This window comes from Otolemur garnettii, unplaced genomic scaffold (genome assembly GCF_000181295.1).
Source record: "Otolemur garnettii isolate 467f Iridium unplaced genomic scaffold, OtoGar3 scaffold00080, whole genome shotgun sequence".
NCBI classification, from domain to species: Eukaryota; Metazoa; Chordata; class Mammalia; order Primates; family Galagidae; genus Otolemur; species Otolemur garnettii.
The window spans coordinates 1,396,238-1,405,912 of record NW_003852475.1 but is presented as its reverse complement, the minus strand read 5'-3'; the positions used below and the strand labels follow the sequence as shown (position 1 = coordinate 1,405,912).

At 36.5% G+C, this 9,675-nt stretch overlaps 1 protein-coding gene across 1 annotated transcript in view; it reads left to right on the top strand.

Annotated features, from left to right (window-relative positions):
* The window catches only part of NCKAP5 (NCK associated protein 5), an 807,957-nt gene that overhangs the window by 230,521 nt on the left and 567,761 nt on the right, over positions 1–9,675 (top strand). The window lies entirely within an intron of this gene.

Sequence of the window (9,675 nt, the reverse complement as noted above, 5' to 3'; positions counted from 1 at the left end):
GCCTGGCCATTTTTTAGTTGCAGCCATCATTGTTGTTTGGCGGGCCCGGGCTGGGGATTCAAACCCACCACCTTGGGTGTATGTGGCTGGCGCCTTAGCCTCTTGAGCCACAGGCGCCGAGCCATCCCTTCCATTTTTAATGCTGCATAGTATTCTATCTTTTTTAATGCTGCTTAGTATTTCCATTTAATAATATTGTGGTAAATTATTAATGGAAATATTAATGGAATTATTTAAATTAAATTTCCAATTAAATAATATGAAAATTAATTAATTTACATATTAATGGGAATAGTGTTTCCATTAATAAATTACCACAATTTGTTAAATGGAAATATTATGCAGCATTAAAAAACATGGAATACTATGCAGCATTAAAAAAGATGGAGACTTTATCTCTTTTATGTTTACATGGATGGAGCTGGAAAATATTCTTCTTAGTAAAGTATCTCAGGAATGGAAAAAAATATCCAATGTACTCAGTACTATTATGAAACCAATTTATAATCACTCACACTTTCATGGGAAAGATGAATCACAACTATAGCCCAGGATGAAGGAGAGAAGGGGAGGGAGATGACAGAGGAGGGGGTGGTTTGATGGAGGAAGGGTGAAGGGTGGGACCACACCTATGGAGCATATTGCAAGGGTACAAGTCAAATCTATCAAGTATGGAACACAAATGTCTTAACACAGTGATTAAGTAAATGAAGTGAAAGCTATGTCGATTGGTTGGATGTAAGCACTCCAATTTGTACAAAGAATCAACACATGGAATTCCACACAGGCATAAATGTATTCATGATCTATGTATATATGACTTAATAAAATGGAAAAAAAAAGAAAAGAAAAAAGAATGAAGGATGCCATTAACCCACCACCTGCTGTATTTCTATATAAGAGAATGGTTACCTGGTCTGATTCTTGTCTTTGCTCCCACTTGTCCTCTTTAACTGTGGCCTTATCTCTTTTTAGTGGAAGTCTTTAACCCGTATTTTGAGACTTCTGAGCCACAGGTTAGATGGGATTCATTCACATACTGTATTACCCAAATATATGTGTTCCATGCTAGCCCTACCTGGCACATTCTACTCACTGAGTCCATGTTATATGATCACAGTCTAAATTCATCACCTGGCCTTCATATTTCTTAAGACTTATTGTCAGTGTAGGTGCTTTTATCCCCCCGGTCCTCAAGTTTCTGCTAAAATAAATCATTGCCTAATAGTTTGCCTCCTGCTTCCTGGATCAATCAATCAGTGTCATTTAGAATAAAGCTGTAGCATCTTTGAGCTCTTAGATTTGGTCATGGGCCTTTTCTCAAGAATACTTCTCACAGGCATCCCTGCTGGCCCCAAATGAGCAGTCCTGATTGCCCACTTCTATTTTGCCCTCATCTCTGTTTTTGCTTCTGAAGAACAGGGTGGCAAGTAAAAAGACTGGAATAACAGTACAAGTTTATGATATCATAGTACTGTTCTAAGGACTTTCCAGCTGGTAACTCATTTAATCTGCACAATTCTATGGGATTTTACAGATGAGGAAATGAAGCACAGATATTAACTAGTCTGGTCCAAGGGCTGAGTGCTTGATCATTACTCTGAACATTCAAAGAGTTCTCAACCAATATTTCCAGCTCCCTGGTGGGTGGAGAAGGGGTCATGTGACTCATTCTTGCCAATGAGTTTTTAGCAAAAGCAAGATTTCAAGTTGAAGCCTTTAATCCTGCGTGTGAAACCCTCCAACACACTCTTTCCATCTAGCAGAGGATCCAGGAATTTTCCAGATGGTACTTTCTCTAACGTTGGGGTTATAAGTGATTAACATGAGCAGAGTCCCTTGCCCACATGCCCTGAGGAAGGAATAAGCTTTTGTTTTAAGCTGCTGAGATGTGGGGGTTGTTTGTTACCATAAAATAACCTGGCCTACCCTGCCTCTTGCATACAGGCCACAATTTTATCAAAGTGGGACACAGTCTCTGTGTAGGCAGAATACATTTCCTAAAAGTTAATAATTTATTGCGTTGCTAAAATTTTTCAAATCTGTAACTATCACTTTCAGCTTCAGTTCTTTTCTTTACCTTATTTCTCAATCTCTTTCTAGAATCTTTGAGGCCTATTCTTCTTAACATTAAAAAAAAATTAATTGCCCAAAGGATGGCTTTGTAATTTCAAGATTTTATAGGATATTATAGAAATGTGAGATCTGTTGTATTTCTTATTCATAAAAATAGATTGAACTCCATATATACATTTTAAAAAAATATTTAGTCTTGACTTCACAAAGCACAATTTGAAACTCTGTATGTAAATAGAATATAATTGTCTTTGTAAAGAAAGTTATAGTGGATCTCCATTCATTAGGAGTGCTTTATTTTAATTATCTAGAAATAATCTTGCTGTAGTTATTGCTGGCTATAAAAAGTTAATATAGGTTAATTAAAAAAGTTAATTAGCTAAAATCACTCCTATGCTTACTGTTAAAAATTAAATGTCTCTGACATTCAGTAGGAGGGTATGTGCTATAGAACAAGTTGTATCAGAAACTTGAAGACTTGTTAGAATTTACAACATGGATTTAATTAGTATAGCTATTTCAGAGTGTAAATCAAAATTATAATCATTAATAGTATGTATTTATTCATGTTTATAATAGCTTGTAGGAGGGCACTATTTTCTACAGCAGGGTCAGTAAACTTTTTCTGTTAAGAACTGACTACACAGAAAATATTTTTGGCTATATGAGCGGTACCCATATGATCCTTGTTGCAAATACTCAACTTTGTAATGGTAGCTCAAAAGCAGCCATAAATGACATATGAGCGACATAGGTATAATTGTTCCCATAAAGCTTTATTTACAAAAAATGGCAAAGTTTGGTTTGTGCACCAATTCCTGATCTAGAGGGAGTTTTGAAGAGACTTCCTTGTGGTGTTTGGCAACCCCTACCTCATCAACTCCTGACTAAGTAAAGAATTATCTAAGTCATAACAATTTAATTTCCAGTGTCAGTGGAAGTCCCCTTCAACTGTTCTGCTAAGTCTTGGGGAACCAAAGTCTCCACCAGTCTGGTGCATAGAGTGCTGAACAGTGGGGTGAGGAAGCCTCATGGCCAGCTCTGTTTTCTCTGTGAATTCCTGTGTGGTCCTAACTATGTAAACTCAATCTCCCCATCTACAAAGCAAATGGGAATAGTGGTAGGTAAGAGGTCACTTCTAGAGTCCTATCAGCAATCATATTCTTTCTATTGACTCAATATTAGAAACATTAAAAAATGCAAAGCTATTGAGTGAAAATTATGAGGGTTAATAAGATCCTTATATAATTCTTTCAGTACCTAGCAATAAAGATCTGTTAGTAATGTTTTGTTAGAGTTCTTCTCCAAAATATGTTCATATTTATTATTTTCATAAGGCTGTATCTTATAGGTTATTAGAAAACCATAGAAGCCATTCCTATGTTAAGGTAGAAGAGTGGATAGTGAATTTCTTAAATGCAAGTTTAGTTCAAATATATCCCACCCTTCTCCTTAAGCAGCCATTTCAGACACATATGGATGCTAATCTAAGCCTGAGTTTTGATGGACTTAGGCAAACTTAACAAAGTTTGTGTATATGTGAGGGAAACTTTACTTCTTTTTTGTGCTTAGGTTATTACTTCAGTTGTAGGTCCTTAAATATAAAGACAGGTATTCTGATAAAAGTATCATATGGACTCACAAAGATATACATACACACAAACACTATATATATATGTATACCTGTGGACTAATATGTGTGTATCCATACATGCATGTTAAAATACAGTGTATGTAGTATATATATGTATGTATGCACCAATTTCAGGAAGTCATCTAAAGAGAGGATCTGAGTACAAACAAAATATCCAGAAGATACATTATTTTTTTTATCACTTAAAACATTTTCAGAATATTGGTGGGGTGCAAATGTTTTGACAACATGGATTGCTTTTGTATAGTTTGAGCCAAAGTTATAAGTATGCCCATCACCCAGAATATGTGCACTGTACCTTTTAGCTGGGATTTTTTTTTGTGTGTGTGTGTGTGTTTATATTTTATTTATTTATTTAATTAAATCATTGCTGTGTACATTATTGCAGTCATGGGGTACAGTGTGCTGGTTTTATATACAATTTGAAATATTTTCACCAAACTGGTCAACATAGCCTTCATGGCATTTTCTTACTTATTGTGTTGTATATCCAGAAGACCAAAAATCACATTACAACAAAGATATTTTTACCAGAATGTTTATTGCAGCCTAATGTATAATTGCTAAATCATGGAAGAAGCCCCAGTGCCCATCAATCCACGAATGGATCAATAAATTGTGGTATATGTATACCATGGAATATTTTAGCTGGGATTTGACCCATCCCCTTCTTCCCCCTCCTACTTGTTTAATTTCCATTGAGGTTTATTTCCAGATGTGCACGTGAGTGTTGATTGACTAATTCCAATTTGATAGTGAGAACATGTGGTATTTGTTTTTCCATCCTTGGGACATTTCACTTAGAATGGTCTCCAGTTCCATCCAGGTTGCCATCCATGGCATCCATACACCATATTTTACTAACCCAGTCAGGTACTAATGGGCTCTTGGGTTGATTCACATCTTTGTGAGCATGAATTGTGTTGCAATAAGCATTTGAGTGCACATCTTTTTGATAAAATGGCCTTTTTTTTTCATTTGGGTAAATACCTGCCAGTGGAATTACTGGATCAGATGGTAGTTTTAGTTCTTTGAAGTGTCTCCATACTGATTTTCCATAAAGGTTGTATTAGTTTGTGATCCCACTAACAGTGTGTGAAGTGTGTCTTTCTCTTAGCATTCAGGCCAGCAGCTGTTGTTTGGGGACTTTTTGATAAAAAATGTATTATCAAAAATTGAAATCATGAACTTTTTTTAGCTTAAGGACTATATACTTCTTATTTTTAGAACCTGGCACAGTACCTGATGGTATTAATTGTTTAATAAATAATGATTGAAGGAATAATATACTAACAAAAGAACATTAATCTTCAGAGCATGAACATGTATTTACTTGCTTTGTTACCAAACCCTAGAAGAATAACCAGGGACTACTTGAGTATAAATTCTATACTTAATAGAATTTTATAAATTCTATTAAGGATGATAATATTATCAGAGAACAATGATGTACTTAGTTGTAGCAGAAAAGTGTGGAAAGTCCAGTGGAATCTTTTTCTAAGTTGCTGTGCTGAATTCAGCAGGCTCGGGACCATTGCCACATAGATTTAATTATTGAAGAAAAAATTTCCTTATTTAAGATTGTCTGTTTCTGATAAAAACCGAAACTCAGTGAGAACCATATGAAAAAAAGTCATTAAACAACAGTCTGAGATAAATCCAAAATTAATAATCCATGTAGTATTAATTATGTAAGAGAAATGAAAACTTCATCTAACAAAATAATTGTTTAGCCCTAATAATTTTTAAATCAAACATTTATTCAGTGCTACTATGCAGAAAAATAGTGTAGAAGCTTCCAGTGACAGACTGCAAAGCTGCAGAGTAGGTTACAATTCAAACCCAATAAATAGGACAATCTGTTGAAAGGATGAAAAGGAATCTATGCAGAGCAAGGGCAAGTTAGAGACATTTTTTTTTTTTTTGAGACAGTGCCTCAAGCTGTCCCCCTGGGCAGAGTGCCGTGGCATTACAGCTCACAGCAACCTCCAACTCCTGGCTCAAGCGAGTCTCCTGCCTCCGCCTCCCAAGCAGCTGGGACCACAGGCGCCCGCCACAACTCCCGGCTATTTTTTTTTTGTAGCCATCATTGTTGTTTGGCGGGTCCGGGCTGGGGATTCGAACCCACCACCTTAGGTGTACGTGGCTGGCGCCTTAGCCGGTTGAGCCATAGGCGCCGAGCCCAAGTTAGAGACATTTTAAACAACAATGCATTATACAGATAATGCAATAATGAATACCCACACGCTACATGCATCTGTGTTGGTGGTAGTGTACATTCAGGGTAAGTTCCAAAAAGTGAGAATGTACACTCAAATGATAAATTCAAAGGGGGTTTTGTTGGATTTTGTAAAATTTCCTCCAACTAGGTTTTACTCATCTGTTCTTCCACCTGTAATGTACGACACTCTGGTTTACCCACACCAATAGTCTCTCCAACAGAGTCACTTATCCAATGTCTAAAGGTGCTCCAACCTGATGCATGAGAAGCATTATCTCCACATAGTTTTAACTTGCATTCTTCTGGTTACCAGAGGGCTTGATCATCTTTTCATGTGTTTAAAGGCCTCTTTTGTGTCATTTTGTGAATTGTCTGTCCATGAATTTTGCCAGTTTTTTCTATTAAGTTTTTGGCCTTGCCTTCTCATTTCAATAGTTCTTATATTTGAGGAACAAAATCCCTTATTTGTGATACATTACAAACATTTTTTCCCATTTTGTCAGTAGACTTTTTTGATTTATTATTTTTTGGTTCATTTTTTTCTTTTCTATGTGTGGCTGCCAAAATAATGGCCCACAAAGATGTATGTGCCTCAATCCCTAGAACCCGTAAAGATGTTTTTTACCTTACATGGCAAAAGGGATTTGCAGATGTGATTAAATTAAGAACTCTGCGATAAAAAAGATTATCCTGGTATATTCCTGTGGGCCCAATATAATCACAAGGGTCCTTCAAAAGCTAAGAACTATTCCTGGCTGTGTTCAGAGGGAGTAATAACTACAGAATAAAAATCAGGGAGATGCAAAGGCATTGGCTATTGAAGGTGAAGTTAAGGGCCATGGGCAATAAGACATAGGCAGCATGTAGACACGGGAAAAGGCCAAGGAAATGATGAATACTCCTGTAGAACCTCTAGAAAACAATGCAGCCCTCCTGACATCTTCATTTTAGACGAGTGAGACCTGTGGGACTTCCAACCTGCAGAACAATAGGAGGGTGATAACTTTGCATTGTTTTCAGTCATGAAATTTGTGATTTGTTATAGCAGCGGTAGAAAACTAATAGATCATACTCTTTTAAAGTTTTTATGTCGTCAACTTTATTGTTCTTTTTAGGGCATCTTGAGTTTGAGTCATTGTTAGGTAACCGCTCCTTTCATCCAGGTTACAATGGAATTCACCTGTGTTTTTGTTTTAAATGGCTTTCTGCATTTTTTATTTATGGTGCTATTTCCACATTTTATTTTCCTTTTCTGTTACAGGTTAATTGAAGGGATAAAGAATTAGGTTACACTGCTTGCATTTTTAGGTAAAGTCTCTCTTATAATTGTGTCCCACTTCCAAGAGGTGTGCCATACACCTGTAATGTTGTGCCCTTAAGTGGGAGTACCCTATCCTCTACCCTCCTCCCCTATCTCTATGGTTTGTTTTTTTTTTTTTTATTGTACTTGCATGGTTATTTAGATTCTGTAAGCTATTTGGAATTTATACTTGTGTGTGGTTTGAGGTTTCAATTTCTTGTTATAGTTGGTCAAATGTCTAACCAGTTATCCCAGCACTATTTATTTAAAAAGCCCTCTGTGATTTGGGATGCCACAGCTATTGTAGAGGGAATGTCCATAAATACTTGGATCTATCTCTGGACTTCCAAATATATTTCTGCTGTATTCATGCACCAGCACCACACTGTTTTCATTTTAGAAGCTTTCAGGGCTGTGGAACCTGTGGCCCCTGGGCCACATGTAGATTATTTGAGGACAGTTTGCTTGTCTGTGGTGATGGACATTGTGAAGATTAGGCACGGATCTTTTCTTGCCCATCAGCTTTCCTGCGTGGCTGTGTATTTAATGTGTAGCCCAAGACAACTCACATTTTTCCAATATACAGCAGCAAAGAAAAAAGTTGGACACCACTGTGCGTATATGGCGTAACCATTTTCTGTTTCCAGCTTTTTTTTTTTTTTTAAGACAGAGTCTCACTTTGTCACCCGTGTTGAATCCTGTGGCGTCATAGCTCACAGCAACCTCAAACTCCTGGGCTTAAGTGATTCTCTTGCTCAGCCTCCCAAATAGCTGGGACTACAGGTGCCCGCCACAATGTCCGGCTATCTTTAGAGACAAGGTCTCACTCTGGCTCAGGCTGGTCTCGAACCTGTGAGCTCAGGCAGTCCACCCGCCTCGGCCTCCCAAGTGCTGGGATTACAGGCGTGAGCCACCGAGCCCAGCCCCTGTTTCCAGCTTTTCTTTCTTAGTGTCTCCCTTCCTCTCTTTGCAGGTTTTTCCATATGAATTTTAGTATTAACTAGTCTAGCTCCTAAAGAATCTTGTTGGTATTTTTACTGGAACTGTGTTAATTTTATAAAGTAACTTGGAGAGAACTGACATCTTTATAATGTTGAGTCATTCTCTTATAGAAGGGCGAATGCCTTCTTTCTTCAAGTCTATTTTCGTGACAGTTTTAAAGTTTTCCTCACATAGGTTTTATATGTTTCTACTTTTTATTTATCTTTTATTGCACTGCATCCTCCAACAGCTTCTCATGAAGGTGACTGACTTCTGTATATTAATTTTTACTGAATCTGAATTTTATTGAGTTAATTTCATCTTGATTTGTATCATTTTCAGGTGTACTACCATGATGTCATCTGCCTATAAAGTTTTTACTTGCTCTTTCCGATTCTTATGCTTCTATTTGATTTATCCTGTATAACTGCGCTGAATCCAGTATAATGCTGAACAGTAGTGGAGGTAGTGGGCATACTGGCCTTGTTCTTGATCATGTTGGAAGCCTTAAGTACTTCCCCCATTAAGTGAGGATGTGTGTGTGTGTGAATGTATGTGTTATTATGTTAAGAAAATATACATCAATTCTTATCTTCTTAGGTTTTCATCAGGAAGGGCATGAAATTTTCTCAAACACTACCACTTAAACACTTAGTGTACTGTGCAATTTTTCCCTTAGGTTTAAAATGTGATATATTAATAATTGTTATTGAGGCAAATTTACATTCCTGTATTAAATGCCACTTGGTCATGGTGTTTTTTAAATGTAATTCTATATTGTTTTGCTTATATTTAGTATTTTTACACTAATATTTATAGGAACTGACATCAGTCTATAATTTACTTTTTTAAGGAAGGCAAATAATCAGTGCTTGCTTCATAAAGACCATTAGAAAGTTTGCCCTCCTTCTCCCTGTTCTGGAGCAAATATGGAATGGTGGAATTGTCTGGTGAGATGTTTTGTGGGGTCTTATGTTTATTTTTTCCAGAAAGGTTAATTGATTAATCTTCCTAACTCCAATGGAGTGAATTCTGGTAAATGACTTTTCCAATGAATTTTCCATTTTATCAATGTTTTAAAATTTATTTGCATAGACATGAGGTCTATGAAGAAGCCACTTAATTTATTTTTTCAGTTGTTATTTCTCATATGTAATTTCTTATCTCATATAGCTGATCCTTGAACAGTGCAAGGGTTAGGGACACTGGCCCTCTGCAGAGTAAAAAATCTGCTTATAACATTTGATTTCCTCCAAACTTAACTACTACTAGCCTGTTGTTCACTAGAAGTCTTACCTAATTTAGTTCATTGACACATATTTTGTATATATTTAATATACTTCAGGCTTACCCTGAAGTAAACTAGAGAAAAAAAATGTTATTAAGAAAATGTGTTTATTATTCACTAGTGGAAGTGGATGGTCATAAAGCTCTTCATCCTTG